The sequence below is a fragment of the Cervus elaphus genome, chromosome 28 (genome assembly GCF_910594005.1).
Source record: "Cervus elaphus chromosome 28, mCerEla1.1, whole genome shotgun sequence".
NCBI lineage: Eukaryota > Metazoa > Chordata > Mammalia > Artiodactyla > Cervidae > Cervus > Cervus elaphus.
Genome location: NC_057842.1, coordinates 41,150,624 through 41,164,670, shown reverse-complemented (window position 1 = coordinate 41,164,670; position 14,047 = coordinate 41,150,624).

Below are 14,047 nucleotides of genomic sequence, written 5' to 3'. Positions count from 1 at the left end.
AACATATGATAGCTCTATGTTTAGTTTTTTAAGGAACCTTCATACTGTTCTCCACAGTGACTGTACCAGTTTACATCCCTACCAGCAGTGTAGAAGGGTTCCCTTCTTTCCACACTCTCTCTAGCATTTATTGTTTGTAGATTTTTGGATGATGGTCATTCTGACTGGTGTGAGGTGATATGGTAGCTGTGATTTGCATTTCTCTAATAATTAGTGATGTTAAACATCTTTTCATGTGCCTCTTGGCAGTCTGTATGTCTTTGGAGAAATGTCTGTTTAGGTCTTCTGCCTATTTTTAGATTGTGGTTTTTTTTTTTTTTTTTTAATTTAATCTGCTTGAGCTGTTTGTAAAATTTGAATACTAATCTCTTGTGAGTCGCACAGTTTGCAAATATTTTCTTACCATTCTGTGGGTTGTCTTTTTGTTTTGTTTATGGTTATCTTTGCTGTCCAAAAACTTTTGAGTTTGAGTAGGTCTTATTTGTTTGTTTTTATTTTCATTATTCTGTGAGACAGATCAAAAAAGATATTGCTGCAATTTATGTCAAGAGAGTGTTCTGCCTGTGCTTTCCTCTAAGAGTTTTATAATATCTGATCTTACAGTTAGGTCTTTAATCCATTTTGAGTTTGTTTTTGTGTATGGTGTTAAAGAGTGTTCTAAATTTTGTTTTTTGTGTTGTTGTTCAGTTGCTAAGTCGTGCCTGAATCTTTGTGACCCCATGGACTGCACATGTCAGGCTCCTCTGTCCTCCAGTATCTCCCAGAGTTTGCTCAGATTCATGTCCATGGAGCTGGTGATGACATCCAACCACCTCATCCTCTGCTGCTTCTCTCCTGTTGCCTTCAACCTTTCCCAGCGTCAGAGTGTTTTCCAGTGAGTCGGCTCTTTGCATCGTATGGCCAAAGTATTGGAGCTTCAGCCTCAGTCCTTTCAATGAACACCCAGGGCTGATCTCCTTTAGGATGGACTGGTTTGATCTCGTTGCAGTCCAAGGGACTCTCAGGAGTCTTCTCCAGCAGCACAATTTGAAAGCATCAATTCTTTGGTGCTCAGCCTTCTTTATGGTCCAACTCTCACATCCATACATGACTACTGGAAAAATCATAGCTTTGACTACACAGACCTTTGTTGGAAAAGTGATATCTCTGCTTTTTAATATGCTGTCTATGTTTTTCATAGCTTTCCTTCCAAGGAACAAGTGTCTTTTAAATTCATGGCTGTAGTCACCATCTGCAGTGATTTTGGCACCCAAGAAGATAAAATCTGTCACTGCTTTCACTTCTTCCCTTTCTGTTTGCCATGAAGTGATGGGACCAAATGGCATGATCTTAGTTTTTTGAATGTTGAGTTTCAAGCCATCTTTTTCAAGCTCCTCTTTTATCTTCACCAAAAGGTTCTTTAGTTCCTCTTCACTTTCTGCCATCAGAATGGCAGTATCGGCATACCTTAAGTTGTTGATGTTTCTCCCAGTAATCTTGATTCCAGCTTGTGATTCAACCAGCCTGGCATTTCACATGATGTATTCTGCATATAAGTTAAATAAGCAGAATGACAATGTCTTCTTTCCTAGTTTTGAACCAGTCATTTTTTCCCGTGTCCAGTTTTAACTGTTGCTTCTTGACCTGTGTATGGATTTCTCAGGAAACAGGTGAGGTGGTCTGGTATTCCCATCTCTTTAAGAATTTTCCACAGTTTGTTGTGATCCACAGAATCAAATGCTTTAGTGTAGTCAATGAAGCAGATGCTTTTCTGGAATTCTCTTTTTCTGTGATCCAGTGGATGTTGGCAATTTGATCTCTGGTTCCTCAGCATTTTCTAAACTCTGCTTCTTTGTCTGGAAGTGCTTGGTCATGTACTGCTGAAGTCTAGCTTGAAGGATTTTGAGTATAACCTGGTAGCGTATGAAATGAGTACAGTTGTACCGTAGTTTGAACATTCTTTGGCATTGTGCTTCTTTGGGATTGGAATCAAAACCGACCTTTTCCAGTTCTGTAGCCACTGCTGAGTTTTCCAAATTTGCTGGCATACTGAGTGCAGCACTTTAAGAGCATCATCTTTTAGTATTTTAAGTAGCTCAACTGGAATTGTATCTAATTTTGTTTATAGTAATGCTTCCTAAGGCCCACTTGACTCCACACACCAGGATGTCTGGCTCTAGGTGGGTGACCACACCATCATGGTTATCCTGGTCATCAAACCTTTTTTGTATAGTTCTTCTGTGTATTCTTGCCACCTCTTCTTAATCTCTTCTGCTGCTTCTTACCATTTCTGTCCTTTATCGTGCCCATCCTTGCATGAAATGTTCCCTTGATATCTCCAGTTTTCCTGAAGAGGTCTCTCGTCTTTCCCATTCTGTTATTTTCCTTTATTTCTTCACGTTGTTCATTTAAGAAGGCCTTCTTATCTCTCCTTGCTGTTCTCTGGAACTCTACATTCAGTTGGGTATATCTTTCCCTTTCTCCCCTGCCTTTCACTTCTCTTCTTTCCTCAGCTATCTGTAAAGCCTCCTTAGACAACCAGTTTGCCTTCTTGCTTCACTTTTTCTTTGGGATGGTCTTGGTCACTGCCTCTTGTATAGTGTTACGAACCTCTGTCCATCGTTCAGGCACTCTCTACCAGATCTGATCCCTTAAAGCTTTTTGTCACCTCCACTGTATAATCATAAGGGGTTTGATTTAGGTCATACCTGAGTGGTCTAGTGGTTTTCCCTACTTCCTTCAATTTAAGCCTGAATTTTGCAATAAGGAGCTCATGATCTGAGCCCCAGTCAGCTTCAGGTCTTACTTTTGCTGACTGTATAGAGCTTCTTCATCTTTGACTGCAAAGAATATAATCAATATGATTTTGGTATTAAAGATCTGGTGATGTCCATGTGTAGAGTCCTCTCTTGGGTTGTTGGAAAAGGGTGTTTGCTGTGACCAGCATGTTCTCTTTGACAAAATTCTATTAGCCTTTGCCCTGCTTCATTTTATACTCAAAGGCCAAACTTGCCTGTTATCCCATATATCTCTTGGCTTCTTACTTTTGCATTCTAATTCCCTGTGATGAAAAGGACATTCTTTTTTGGTGTTAGTTCTAGAAGGTGTTGTGGTCTTTATAGACCCAGTCAACTTCAGCTTCTTTGGCATCAGTGGTTGGGGTATAGACTTGAATTACTATGATGTTGAATGGTTTGCCTTAGACATGAACAAAGATTCTGTCACTTTTGAGGCTGCACCCAAGGACTGCATTTTAGGCTTTTGTTGACTATGAGGGCTACTCCATTTCTTCTCAGAGATTCTTGCCAATGGTAGTAGTTATAATGGTCATCTGAATTAAATTTGCCCATTCCTATCCATTTCACTTCACTAAGATGTTGATGTTCACTCATGCCATCTCCTGCTTGACTATGTCCAACTTACTTTAATTCATGGACCCCTAGTATTCCAGCTTCTTATACAATATTGTTCTTTACAGCATCAGACTTTACTTTCACCACCAGACACATCCACAGATGAGCACCATTTTCGTTTTGGCCCAGCCGCTTCATTCTTTCTGGAGCTGTTAGTGATTGTCCTCCGCTCTTCCCCAGTAGCATATTGGACCCAGTCTGACCTGGGGTCTCATCTTCCAGTGTCACATCCTTTTGCCTTTTCATACTGTTCATGGAGTTCTCGGAGCAAGACTATTGGAGTGGTTTGCCATTTGCTCCTACAGTGGGCCACACTTTGTAAGAAGTGTTTACTATGGCCTGTTCATCTTAGGTGGCCCTGCCCAGCGTAGCTCAGACCTTCATTGAGTTATGGAAGCCCCTTCACCACGACGAGGCTGTGTCCATGAATTAGTTTTTACACATAGCTGTCCAGTTTTCTTAGCACCGTTTATTGAAGAGATTGTCTTTTCTCCATTGTATAGTCTTGCCTTCCTTATCATAGATTGATTGGCCATAGGTGCGTGGTTTATTTCTGCGCTTCCCATTAATCTGTATTTCTGTTTTTGTGCCAGTACCATAGTTTTGATGAATGAAGTCAGTAGACCAGATTTCTCCAGCTTCCATTTTTTCTTTCTCAGGATTGCTTTGGCTATTTGGAGTCTTTTGTGTCTTTATAGAAATTAAAAATTTTTTGGCTTTAGTTCTGTGGAAAATGCCATTGGTGATTTGATACGGATTGTATTGAATCTGTAGATGCCTTGGGCAGTATAGTCATTTGGACACCATTGATTCTTCTAATCCAAGAACATAGAATATCTTTCCATCTGTCTGTGCTGTCTTTGATTTCTTTCATCGGCATTTTGCAGTTTTCGGAGTACAGGTTTTTTGTCTCTGTAGATAGGTTTATTCCTTAATACTTTATTCCTTTTGCCATGATGGTAAGTGGGGTTTTATTAATTTCTCTTTATGATCTTTTGGTTTTGTAACAGATTTTTGTGTATTAATTTTGTATCTTGCAACTTTACCAAATTCATTAGGAACTCTAGTAGCTTTATGTATAAATTGTATGTCATCTGCAGACAGTGACAGTTTAACTTCTTTCCACTTTGGATTTCTTTTTATTTCCTTTTCTTCTCCAAAATTCTGTTGAATGAAAGTATGAGAGTAAATATCCTTGCCATGTTTCTGATCTTGGAGGAAATGCTTTTAGCTTTTCTCCATTGAGTATGATGCTGGCTTCAGGCTGTCATATATGCACTTTATTATGTTGTGGTATGTTTCCTGTATTTCTGTTTTCTGGAGGTTTTTTTTTTTTTATCATGGAGGGTTTTTTTTTTTTTATCATGAATAGGTGTTGAATTTTGTCAAAAGCTTTTCTCGTATGTATTGAGATGATCATATGGTTTTTAGTCTTCAATCTGTTGATGTTGTGTATCACACTGATGGATTGGCAGATGTTGAAAAATCCTTGCATCCTTGAGATAAACCCCATTTGTTGTGAAATCCTTTTACTATATTGTCAAATTCAATTTGCTATGATTTTGTTGAGAATTTTTGTACCTGTATCTATCAGTGGTGTTCAGTTCAGTTGCTCAGTTGTGTCTGACTCTTTGTGACCCCATGAACTGCAGCACGCCAGACCTTCCTGTCCATTGCCAACTCCTGGAGTTTACTCAAACTCATGTCCGTTGAGTTGGTGATGCCATCCAGCCATCTCATCCTCTGTCATCCCCTTCTCCTCCCGCCTTCAATCTTTCCCAGCATCAGGGTCTTTTCCAATGAGTCAGTTGTTCCCATCAGGTGGCCAAAGTATTGGAGTTTCAGCTTCAGCATCAGTCTTTCCAATGAACACCCAGGACTGATTTCCTTTAGGATGGACTGGTTGGATCTCCCTGCAGTCCAAGGGACTCTCAAGAGTCTTCTCCAACACCACAGTTCAAAAGCATCAATTCTTCGGTGCTCAGTCCTCTTTATAGTCCAACTCTCACATCCATACATGACCACTGGAAAAACCATAGCCTTGACTGGATGGACCTTTGTTGGCAAAGTAATGTCTCTGCTTTTTAATATGCTGTCTAGGTTGGTCATAACTTTTCTCCCAAGGAGCAGGAGTCTTTTAATTTCATGGCTGCAGTCACCATCTGCAGTGATTTTGGAGCCCAAAAAAATGAAGTCTGACACTGTTTCCACTGTTTCTCCATCTATTTGCCATGAAGTAATGGGACCAGATGCCACGATCTTTGTTTTCTGAATGTTGAGTTTTAAGTCAACTTTTTCACTCTCCGCTTTCACTTTCATCAAGAGGCTCTTTAGTTGTTCTTCACTTTCTGCCATAAGGGTGGTGTCATCTGCATATCTGAGGTTATTGATATTTCTCCCGGCCATCTTGATTCCAGCTTGTGCTTCTTCCAGCCAGCATTTCTCATGATGTACTCTGCATATAAGTTAAAAAAGCAGGGTGACAATATACAGCCTTGACATACTCCTTTCCCTATTTAGAACCTGTCTGTTGTTCCATGTCCAGTTCTAACTGTTGCTTCCTGACCTGCTTACAGATTTCTCAAGAGGCAGGTCAGGTGGTCTGGTATTCCCATCTCTTGAAAATTTTCCAGATTTTGTTGTGATCCACACAGTCAAAGGCTTTGGCATGGTCAATAAAGCAGAAGTAGGTGTTTTTCTGGGACTCTCTTGCTTTTTCAATGATCCAACGGATGTTGGCAATTTGATCTCTGGTTCTCCTGTCTTTTCTAAATCCAGCTTGAATATCTGGAAATTCACGGTTCACGTACTGTTGGAAGCCCAGCTTGGAGAATTTTGAGCATTACTTTACTAGCGTGTGAGATGACTGCAATTGTGCAGTAGTTTGAGCATTCTTTGGCATTGCCTTTCTTTGGGATTGGAATGAAAACTGACCTTTTCCAGTCCTGTGGCCACTGCTGAGTTTTCCAAATTTGCCGACATATTGCTGCAGCACTTTCACAGCACCATCTTTTAGGATTTGAAATAGCTCAACTGGAATTCCATCACCTCCACTAGCTTTGCTCATAGTGATGCTTTCTAAGGCCCACTTGACTTCACATTCCAGGATGTCTGGCTCTAGTTGAGTGATCACACCATCGTGATTATCTGGGTCATGAAGATCTTTTTCGTATAGTTCTTCTGTGTATTCTTGCCACCTCTTCTTCATATCTTATGCTTCTATTAGGTCCATACCATTTCTGTCCTTTATTGTGCCCATCTCTGCATGAAATGTTCCCTTTGTATCTCTAATTTTCTTGAAGATATCTCTAGTCTTTCCCATTCAGTTGTTTTCCTCTATTTCTTTGCATTGATCACTGAGGAAGGCTTTCTTATCTCTCCTTGCTATTCTTTGGAACTGTGCATAAATGGGAGTATCTTTCCTTTTCTCCTTTGCCTTTTGCTTCTCTTCTTTTCACAGCTATTTGTAGGGCCTCCTCAGACAGCCGTTTTATCTTTTTGCATTTCTTTTCCTTGTGGATTGTCTTGATCCCTGCCTCCTATACAATGTCACAAACCTCTGCCTGTAGTTCTTCAGGCAGTCTGTCTATCAGATCTAATCTGTTGAATCTAGTTGTCACTTCCACTGTATAATTGTAAGGGATTTGATTTAGGTCATACCTGAATGGTCTAGTGGTTTTCCCTACTTTCTTCAATATAAGTCTTAATTTGGCAATAAGGACTTCATGGTCTGTGGCCAGTCTTGTTTTTGCTGACTGTATAGAATTTCTCCATCTTTGGCTGCAAAGAATATAATCAATCTGATTTCTGTATTGACCACCTGGTGATGTCCATGTGTAGAGGCTTCTCTTGTGTTGTTGGAAGAGGGTGTTTGCTATGACCAGTGTGTTCTCTTGGCAAAACTCTATTAGCCTTTGCCCTGCTTCATTCTTTACTCCAAGGCCAAATTTACCTATTACTCCAGGTGTTTCTTGACTTCCTACTTTTGTATTCCAGTCCCCTATGATGAAAAGGCCATCTTTTTTGGTTGTCAGTTCTAGAAGGTCTTGTAGGTCTTCATAGAACCATTCAACATCAGCTTCTTCAGCATTACTGGTCCGGGCATAGACTTGGATTACCGTGATATTCAATGGTGTTATTAGTCTATTCTTTTCTTTTTGTGTGATATCTTTGTCTGGTATCAGGGTGATCATAGCCTCATTGAATAAGTTAGAAATTTTTGGAATTTCTTTCTTCCTCTGACATTTTTGGAATAGTATGAGAAGGGTAGGTATTAACTTTTCTCTACATGTTTGGTAGAATTCACCAGTGAACATATCTGGGAATGAACTTTTACTTGTTGGGAGGTTTTTTTAATTTTAAAATTTTAATTATTTATTTTTGGCAGCTCTGGGTCTTCTTGTGCACGGGCTTCTCATTGTGGTGGCTTCCCATTGTGGAGGTGATGGGTTAGTTGTTCTGGGCTTCAGTAGTTGTGGAACATGGGCGCTAGGGCTTGCAGTGTGAGGGGTTAGTTGCTCCAGGCTTCAGTAGCTGTGGTGCGTGGGCTCCGTATTAACAGCTTCCCGGCTCTAGAGCCCAGGGTCAGCACCTGTGATGCACGGGCTTAGCTGTTCTGTGGCCTGTGGTGTTTTCCTGGACCAGGGATTGAACTTGTGTGCTTTGCATTGGCGGGTGGGTTGTTAACCACCGAATCACCAGGGAAGTTCTCTTGGGAGGTTTTTAAAATTACAGATTCAATTTCAGTCCTGGTAATTTGTTCAGTATTTTCTGTTTCTTCCTGGTTCACTTTTGGGAGATTTTATGTTTCTAGGAATTTGCCCATTTTGTCTAGGTTGTCCATTTTATTGGAATATAGTTGTTTGTAATCATCTCTTATGGGCCTTTGTCTCTCTGTGGTGTCAGTTATAACTACTACTTTTTCATTTCTGATTTTATTGATTTCAGCACTCTGTTTTTCTTAATGAGTGTGGGTAAAGGTTTATTAATTTTGTTTGTCTTTTCAAAGAATCAGCTCTTAGGTTCACTGATTTTTTTTTTCTATTTTTTTGGACTTTTCTTTTAAAAATTAAAAATTTTTTATTAGAGTATAGTTGGTAACAATGTTGTATTAGTTTCAGGTATACAGCAAAGTGTTTCAGGTGTACATGTACATGTATCTATTCTTTCTCAAGTTCTATTCCTATTTAGGTTATTACAGAATACTGAACAGAGTTCCTTGTGGTGTACAGTAGGTCATTTCAGTTCATAGATTCATTGATTTTTTTTATTGTTTTTTTTAGTCTCTGTTTCATTTATTTCTGCTCTGATCTTCATGCTTTCTCTTCTTCTATCAATGTTGGGTTTTATTTGTTCTACTTTTTCTAGTTCCTTTAGTCATAGTTTAGGTTGTTTGAGATTTTTCTTGTTTCCTGAGGTAAGCTTGTATTGCTGTAAACTTCTCTTTTAAACTGCTCTTGCTGTGTCCCATAGATTTTGTATCGCGTTTTTGTTTTCATTGGTCTCCAAGTATTTTTCTATTTCTTGGTTGATTTCTTCAGTGATTCATTGGTTATTTAGGAGCATATTGTTTAGCCTCCACCTGTTGTGTGGGGGTGGTTTTTTTTTCCTTTTGAAGTTTTTTTCTTGTAGTTGTTTTATAGTCTCATAGTGTCTTTACAAAAGATGCGTGATCCTGTTTCAGTTTTCTCAGATTTAGTAAGGTTTGTTTTGTGGCCTAGCATGTGATCTGTTCTGGCGAGTGTTCCATGTACTTTTGAAAAGAATGTGTATTCTGGTTCTTTTGGATGGAATCTTCTATCTGTATGTATCTGCTAAGTGCACTTGATAAAATATGTCATTTTAGGCTGTTTTCTTAGTAATATTTTTGGTCTGGATGATCTGTTCATTGATGTAAGTGGGGTATGAAAATCCCCTGCTACTATGTGTCACTGTTGGTTTCTTCTCTTATGTCCATTAATATCTGCTTTATATATTTAGGTGCTTCTGTGTTCAGTGCATATTTATTTGCAGTTGTTTTATTTTCTTCCTTGATTGATCCATTGGTCATCATGTAACATCTTTCTTTGTCTCTTATAAAAGTCTTTGTTTTAAAGTCTGTTTTGTCGGATATAAATATTGGTGCTCGGGTTGTCTATGATTTCAGTTCGCATGGAACACCTTTTTCCATTCCCTCACTTTCTCTGTGTCTTTAAGACCTGAAGTGTGTCTTTTGTAGGCAGCATATACAGGTCTTGCTTTGTATCCATTCAGCCGTTCTTTGTCTTTTGGTTGGAGCATTTAATCAGTTTACATTTATGATGGTTATTGATATATATGTTCTTATTGCCATTGTTAATTGTTTGGGGGTTGTCTTTGCAGATTTTTTCTTCTTTTGTTCTTGTGATTTGAGTGATGACTATCTTGAGTGTTATGTTTTGATTCCTTTCTCTGTTTTGTACATCTTTTATAGAGTTTTTGGTTTGCGGTTACCATGAAGTAGGGAGGGGTGTGTGTGTGTGTATGTGTGTATGATTGTTTTTAATTGCTGTTCTCTCAATTTCAAATACATTTTAAAAACCCTGCATTTGTACTTTCTACCCCTCACAGTTACTATTTTTGAAATTATTATACATCTAAATAGTTTATGTATCTTTTAACTGCTCATTGTGGATTCAGATGATTTTACTTTTGTATTTTAGCCTTCCCAGTAGCTTTGTATGTGAGTAATTTACTACCTTTACTGTATATTTGCCTTTACTTATGAGCCATTTCCAGAGAAGGTAATGGCACCCCACTCCATTACTCTTGCCTGGAAAATCCCATGGCCGGAGGAGCCTGGTAGGCTGCAGTCCAGGGGGTTGTTAAGAGTTGGACATGACTGAGCGACTTCACTTTCACTTTTCACTTTCATGCATTGGAGAAGGGAATGGCAACCCATTCCAGTGTTCTTGCCTGGAGAATCCCAGGGACGGGGGAGCCTGGTGGGCTGCCGTCTGTGGGGTCGCACAGAGTCGGACATGACTGAAGTGACTTAGCAGCAGCATGAGCCTTTTCATTTCATAACTTTCATGTTTTTAATTATCGTCTTTTCTTTTTTGCTTAGAGAAGTTCCTTTAATTTCTTGTAATGCTGTTGTGGTGCTGATGAAGTCTTTTAGATTTTGTGTGTCTATAAAACTTTTGATTTATCCATCAGATCTGAACAAGAGCCTTGATGGGTAGAATCTTCTTGGTTATAGGCTTTGCCCTTTCATTACTTTAAATATATCGTGCCACTCTGTTCTGAAAGTGAAAGTGATAGTTGCTTAGTCGTGTCTGACTGTTTGCAATTCCATGGACTATAGCCTGCCAGGCTCCTCTGTCTATGAAATTCTCCAGGCAAGAATACTGGAGTAGGTTGCCATTCCATTCTCCAGGGGATCTTCCCGACCCAGGGATTGAACCTGGGTCTCCTGCACTGCAGGCAGGTTCTTTACTGTTTGAGCCACTAGGGAAGCCCCCACTCCCTTCTGGTCTGCTGAAGTCAGCTGTTAGCCTTATGGGAGTTCCCTTGTGTTAGCTCCTTGTTTTTCCCTTTCTAATTTTAATATTTTCTCTTTATTTTTTACCATTTTAATTACTGTGTGTCTTGGTGTGGCCCACTTTGGGTTAATCTAGTTTCAGACTCTCTCCGCTTCCTGGTCTTGAATGTCTGTGTGCTTTCCCAGGTTAGGCACGTTTTCAGCTATTATGTCTCAAATGTGTTCTCAACCTCTTTGTCTTTTTCTTTTCCCTCTGGAATCCTCCTAAAGCAAATATTTGTACCCTTAATGTTGTCTCAGAGGTCTCTTAAAACTGTTCTCATTTCTGTTTTCTTCAGCATCACTGATTTCCACTGCTCTGTCTGCCAGCTAGGCGATTCATTCCTGTGTATCATTTAGTCTACTGTTGATTCCCACCAGGATTTTTCATTTTAGTTATTTCATTCTTCATCCCTGGTAGGAAGTTCTTTATATTTGTTGACTCTCTGTTGTAAACATCTAACTTCTTGCTCTGTGCATCCATTTCTTCTTCCCAAGTTATTTGATCATCTTTATGATCATTACCCTGAATTCTTTCTTGGGTAATTGCCTATATCCACTTGGCTTAGTTTTTCTTCTGGACTTTATCTTGTTTCTTCTTTGGGGGTATTTTCCTCTGTCACCTCATTTTCCCTAATGTTTTTAATGCATCTGCTGGGTTGGGTACATTTCCTGACCTTGGAGAAGTGGCCTGTTGTAGACGTTCTGTGTGTCCCAGCAGCACACTCCCCTCTCATCACCAGAGCTGTCTGCTCTAGGGGTGCCCGCTGAGCTGGCTGTGTGGTCCTTGCGTGGCAGGCTGACTGGTGTGGGCAGTCTAGGAAGCTTGAATGGCCCCTGGCTGAGTTGGTTGCAGGCCCTTACTTCTGCGGAGGCTCCTGGCGGCTCGTTGCCAGGGCTTGGTCATGCCGTGTGTGGCTGTGGAACTCCGGGGGTCCCGGGGCGAGTCAGCTGAGTTAGGGTCCAGGAGACCTCAGGCAGGGCTGGTGCCTGCCCACTGGTGGGTGAAGCCAGGACCTGGGGCTCATGCTGGCCGACTGGACTATCTGCTCCTTTTGAATATTCAGTTCCCACCTGGGGTCTTCTGTGGCTAAGCCTTCTGGAGTTCTCTAACAGTGATCAGCTCTGGCATTCTCTTTATTTTTGGATTTATCCAATGGAGGCGGCAAAAATCTTCATCTTCTTGAAACCAGTGTCAATTATCTGTCTTTACCAATAGACTGTGATATACCCGAGGACAGGGGATTACTTTGGTTTCTCTAGATGAACAAATGTGGGGCATAACTTAAATGCTAAGTTATTTATTGAGTGACTAATACTTTACATTTGTGTACATATTTTGCATTCACCCACATTCCCATTCATAAAGCCTGTTAGGGCAGGTGGTATTACCCTGAGTTTTCAAAGAAAATGACTATTTTTAAACTTCTTAGTATCTGTAGCCAAATCAGTTCCTTTTCCAAAGGGCTGCATTACCATTAACAATCATGCGAAACCCCAGGGCACAGGATTTCCTTACTCCTAACGTATCACTGTTACCTGTAACCTCCTTGTCCTTCCCTCCAACCAGTCAGTCAGTGAAAGACTCCAGGCACTAAGGTCGTATTTTGATTTTAAAATGGCTTCATTTGTCTCCCTGGTCACATTTTCTCTCCAAATATATACAGAAACCTCATTTATAAACCTGAGTTCTTCTACAAGATATTTTTCTTTGTAAGCTGCTCTGACCAAAGTGACAAAACAGAGTTATGAGAGTGAGGAGATGAGACAAATGTGGTAGGTTTACTGCTACATCTTACAATTCCTCCTCAGATCCCCAATGCTAGAAACAATCCATGACTGTTTTCCTATAGCTACTTACTAAGCAAAACTCCAGGGCATTAATGGTATCAAAATCCATTCACTTATAAAATCAAAAATGTTTAGGTGTAACAAGCCTCCTCACATCACGGAGAGACAGGTATTTAGGAGGGTAATAATGAGCAGAGGGCAGCTGGGAGGCAGCTCCAAGAGGTGCGGGTCTTATTGAGAGCACTCTTCCAGTCTGAAAATAGTTATTTGTGTACTGCAGTCTTCCCCCTCTCTTCGCTCTTTTCATGGCAGAGCCCTAATAATGTCATTTATAACCAGGTTTATTTTTACTTTATAAAATCAAATATGTGAGTATTTTAAGCATTGCCATTCTGAAGTTGAGAAATCAACTGAAGTCTTAACACTGGGGAACAGATGGACAGATCAACATTCTACAGCAACAAGACTCTACTAGTGTCAGGTGCAGCTCTGGGAGGGCAGCATTCTTGGTGGCAGGGCATGTGCTGCTGCTGAGGCCAGTGAGGGCATGTCCTGTGACAGTCAGCAAGGTTGAACAGAGTCTGCAAACTTGCTCCAGCCCTCACAGAACTACCTCCTCTAAGAGTTCTTTGTAACTGCGTCTCTGTTCACAGTTTAATCTGTTTTCCCCCAGTATTTTGGCCTTCTTCACAGACACTATTAGAAACCGAAGTTCATTTAAAATTGAACATTACATGTTAGCATCTGCCTGTTTCCACTGTTGACTGGGATCTTTCTCTGTGGGAGCAAAGAGGGGCGCTTAGCGTTTTAAGTAGCTTTTGTTACTGCTTTACCTCTAGGGAAACACACTGGTGGGAAGAGAACAGAATGAGAGGACTTTTAATTTAAGGGAGTGTTGAGATTATTTCTTAAGCATAACTCGGAAGATGAAAGTTTTTTTTTTTTTCCAATCTGGGTGAAAGAGAAAACTTTATTAATACCTGTTCTAAAAGGGAGGAGAAATAATTATGCAAGTATACTGGAAGCTGCTTACAAAATGTTTTTTGGTAAAATAGGATCATGTTTCAACACACTCACTGATAACAGTTACTGAAACAGCAAACCGCAAAAGGCTCATTAAAAGGCTGACCGGTCAGGCTACAGACTCTGAGGGCAGAGTGAAAAGGGAGGCAGTTCCCTGCAGAAAAGGGAACCAGAGACATGCTAGGTGCCTCAAAGTAGTTTTGAGCACTAGGTACTGAATAACTGCTTGTTAGTTTGGCTGTGTCCAACTATGAAGAGGTTAAGAATGATTATTCTGTTGAGAATATTGTGTCTAGCTATT